The sequence below is a fragment of the Apis dorsata genome, unplaced genomic scaffold, assembly GCF_000469605.1.
Source record: "Apis dorsata unplaced genomic scaffold, Apis dorsata 1.3 scaffold_10, whole genome shotgun sequence".
NCBI lineage: Eukaryota > Metazoa > Arthropoda > Insecta > Hymenoptera > Apidae > Apis > Apis dorsata.
Window position 1 is genome coordinate 491,424 of NW_006263313.1, and position 4,208 is coordinate 495,631.

General features: G+C 27.9%; 1 protein-coding gene and 1 long non-coding RNA gene across 3 annotated transcripts in view; one reads left to right on the top strand and one right to left on the bottom strand.

The window, feature by feature from the left end:
- On the bottom strand, positions 1 to 2,078 carry LOC102680325. 2 transcript variants are annotated; one of them, XR_420579.2, is made up of 4 exons: positions 1,934 to 2,078; positions 1,722 to 1,846; positions 1,157 to 1,263; positions 7 to 188 (listed from the first exon to the last, which is right to left on the bottom strand). It is a non-coding gene; the product is annotated as an uncharacterized LOC102680325 (long non-coding RNA). The 2 variants fall into 2 exon arrangements; XR_004150004.1 differs by lacking the exon at positions 1,157 to 1,263 and having other exon boundaries at positions 1 to 188.
- The window catches only part of LOC102680830, a 57,643-nt gene that overhangs the window by 33,630 nt on the left and 19,805 nt on the right, over positions 1 to 4,208 (top strand). The window lies entirely within an intron of this gene.

Here is a 4,208-nt window from a genome sequence, read left to right on the forward strand (position 1 = left end):
TAAGAATGTCGAGGGTCGGTTTGGACTCCAACGTCGAAAGTATCCGACGTGTTGATAAATATAGAGCTTGTAGAAGGGTTTTTTCACGCGGAGAATGGAATCGAGGCGCGGAACACGCCTTCGTCGCGAAAATTACAGTTTCAACGTCCATTCCATGGTGAATAATGCTTGTAAATAATGACAAAGTCCTGCGAACGAGATACTTTATTAGTTTGTATTGTCGTGGAAATCTTACAACGTGTAATGATCCGAGAATTTTTCCATAAATTTGATTCGTATCGCGTGAAATCGAACTTTCCGGAACTTACCATTGAATTATCGAATTGTGTATTTAATAAAATTGATTTTAAAATGATAGATTATAATTATTGGCTAATTTTATAGTCTTATTTCTTTTTATTTCTTTTTTATTTTATTTTTTTTTTTTTTTTAAGAAAAAAAAAAATTTCACTGAAAGTTCTCTTGTTCTCTGTTTTTTTTTTTTTTTAAGTAAGTAAAGTAAAGATATGAAATATTTATCTGTGATTCTTGAGCGTTATTTTAATGTTAAATTCAGAAAATTGGTAACCTTGACAATACGTTATCTCTGATTTGTAATGTTCTCGAAGGATTTTTAATGCATGGTAGTTGACATTGTTCGATAATCGAGTCATACGTGTTTCGTAATCGGAAGAAGTGATTCATGAGAAATGGTCCCTTGTTATAATGATTTATACGCTATGAATACACATTTTTGTTAATTTGTTTCTCATGTAATAGTAAAATATAAAAATTTTGAATGTTTTTATTTATATTGAAGAAAAATTAATCTCTTTATTATTTGAAATTACAGGAAGAAGTTACAAGCTACTAAATATTTTAAAAAAACTTATGATTTTTCATAAATTAATTTTATTATCAAATTTTTAAAAAATGAAAAATATAAATATTATGATCTATAAAATTCATAGAATAAATTTCTCTTTTTTTTTTTAATTCAAATATTTAAAAAAAAAAAAGACAAATTTTAATATATATTTCAAAAGAAAGTGATTAAAAAATTACTGTGAATACTATAGTTCAATGAAATCTATTCTCGAGACCAATTCGTAGAAATAGACTTTCATTGAGATAACAACTGGCAAGTCTTTGTCCATATTTAAATGCACATTAGTACCTACAATCACCTAATTACGTCTTGCATAAATTGCATAGGATGCATTTTACATTCTCTGTTTCCCACGTGCGCCATTTATTTTCATTCTGTGGAAGTTTTGTGCAAACCTATAGAATAATAAGAATATAGAGCAAAGTTTTTTCTTCTGAATTTCAATATATGTACTTCCTCTTTATATTTTAACATTTTAAAAATGTATTGAATAATGAAATGAAAATGTTATTAAGTTTTCTCAAAGTTTTTAAATATCTGGAAAAGAAATATATTGAAATATTTATACACTCATTAAATATATTTCATTAAATATAGAATATTGTACCATAATCTTTCAAAATTATTCTCTCAAGAGAAACAATATTTATATTTTTATTCCCCTATATATATATATATTAGAATATAATCGCAGAAATACATTAGCAATCAAAGCAGCAAATCAAAAGTCATCTCTATATATAATAATATCTATATATATTACTTTCCACGAGTGACAAGTATCGAATTGATTTTCTCTTTTTTCGCGACATCAGTTTGCGTCCGCCTTTTAAATATAATTTTCTTATCGAACCTGGTGAAAGGTATGAATAAAACATAAGCGTGGAGTGCATCGACTCTCGCATCAATCTCTCACGCCAAGCCGTGGAACTTCCGTGCGGAGAATAATTGGCACGGTATGCGCGGCCCGAGAGAGCTCTGAAAAAAGAAAGAAAAAAAAAACCGAGGTGATACTTAAGGAGCTGGATCACGTGGATTACGATTTTTCACGGCTCTCCAACAAACCGATATGAATTCTGGCGAAACGCCGTGAAATGAATCTTTACGGTAGTAGTAATACATAGGAATTGGTCACTAATGCGAGGTTCAGTGAAGGTTAGGTTAGGTTTCTAGTTTCTAATGTCGTGCGAATTTTATGGATCCTGGTTTGTTTACTCTACCTGGTTGATTCTAGTGCATTTCGTAATAATTTCGCTTGGGACAGGAATAGAATTTTAATTTTAGTTTCATGTTAGGTAGCTTTTGCAGCTGGTCGAAGTTCTTCGATTCTGTAGATATATTCTCATAGAGTTGAGAATTTTAATGGTTTAAGGTCATTGTACTGAAAATATATTTTCTTCGCCAGAAAAATTAAGTTTGTTCTTTATTTATATTATTATTTGTTTTTTTATAGTATATAAAAAAAGTATATAAAAACTAGGGAGATAAATTTTATGAATATAAGAATAATTATATAAATATATTAAATATCTATAATGTATAGATAAAGTATATATTTTCTACTTCTTTACAAACTTTTAGCAACTTTAAATTCTCTAGATTTTATCTTTCCCCCAGATTCTCATAGTTAAAGAAACAAATTAAAATATTATTTAAACGCAAAAATGTCATTATAGAGCATTTCTATTTACCATCTATCTAAAAATTTACTTATCCAGCTGCAACAACAAAGAATTACCATTAATCCATTAAGACCACTAGAAATCCCGTTAGGTTGGCAATACCAACGAACGAAAATCCTCTTATTCTCCTACTATGTCCCTTCTACAAAGCATTTAGCTCGCGTACTCAAGTGATTCATAAGCGACCGCTTCTCGTTGGCTTCTCAAGCGTCTCTCTTTCTGTTCCCGGCCACTCTCGAATTCCTTCGGCACGAGAAGGGCAAAGAAAAAGAGTTTTATCGAGCTGCAACGGCTAGAGCAACGTAGTGAGTCACTCTCGGTGACTGGCTCGTTGTAATTCATTGCGATGATTGAACCCCCACCAACTGTTCCTCGAGTACGGGTCCATTCACAACGAACGAACTCGGTGACCCTGGAACCAGCTGTTTTTCCTCGCTTGCACTTTCGATTGATCAGAAAGCTCGGTGGTAGTGATTGAGTTTCTTGTTTATTCATTTTTTCCCCCGTATGGGTGCAATTAAGGTGGCGGATTGAACGATTGAGTTGTTCAATGTGATTTAAAGATAAGTTTTTTTTTGTATAACATTATGGAATTTTATATAAACATTGTTTATATAATATAATTTATTGTAGAATGCTGAATAATGATTAATATATATAGATGAAAATATCATATCATAAGATGGAAATGGTATGTATATATTGGAATAACAAATTGAGTAATTAAGTTGTTCAATATGATAAATTGTTTATTTTAAGTTGTTCAATGTGAATGTAGTATAATGTTGTACTACATGAAAAGATGTTTAGATAGATGTGAGATATAGATAGTTATGTTTATAGAAAATGGAATTTAGTATATTTATTGACATAATAAAGAGATAATATTCATACAATAAGAATAATAAATTAAGTGTTCACTTGAAAAATGTTTATATATAAAGATTTTGAGAGATATAAGATATATTGGAAATGTTTGTAATTATATTATGTTGTAAAATATGAAGAAATATATTATATTTTTAATTTATTATATATTTATAAAATATATATAATATATTACATGGATGCAAAGATATTTCAATAATAATCTATATAATAAGTATAATATTAAATATTATATAATATGTTTAATATCATATATAAGAATGTGTTCCATATGTATCTATTATAATGATTATTAAAGGATCATTAAAGATGTCCTCATTTGTATGTTTGCTAATATAATAATAAAGGTATATAATAAAGGTATATTTCATGTAATATAAATATTATTTTAACATAGTAATATATTTTCTCTTACATTTACTATTATTATGCATGAAGAAATATAATGTTCTAACAAAGGTGTGTTACATACAATGTGCCTATTATTATAGAGTGTGAAAATTCGTTATACACACACATTTTTAATTTAATATATGGAAATGTGTGTCTTCTGTACAGTAAATATATTATTATACTATTATATATTACAGTATAATGAAATCTAAAAATAATTGATGAATTTTAATGAATTTCAGTCGAAGTTCCTCGTGGAAGAATAAATTATAGTTCTCTATATGAGAGAAGACTAAAGAAGTTGCGCAAATCTTAACGATTTACAATATTTTCTTATTTTCATTTCTTTTCTTTTTTTTTTTTTTTTTTTTTTTTTT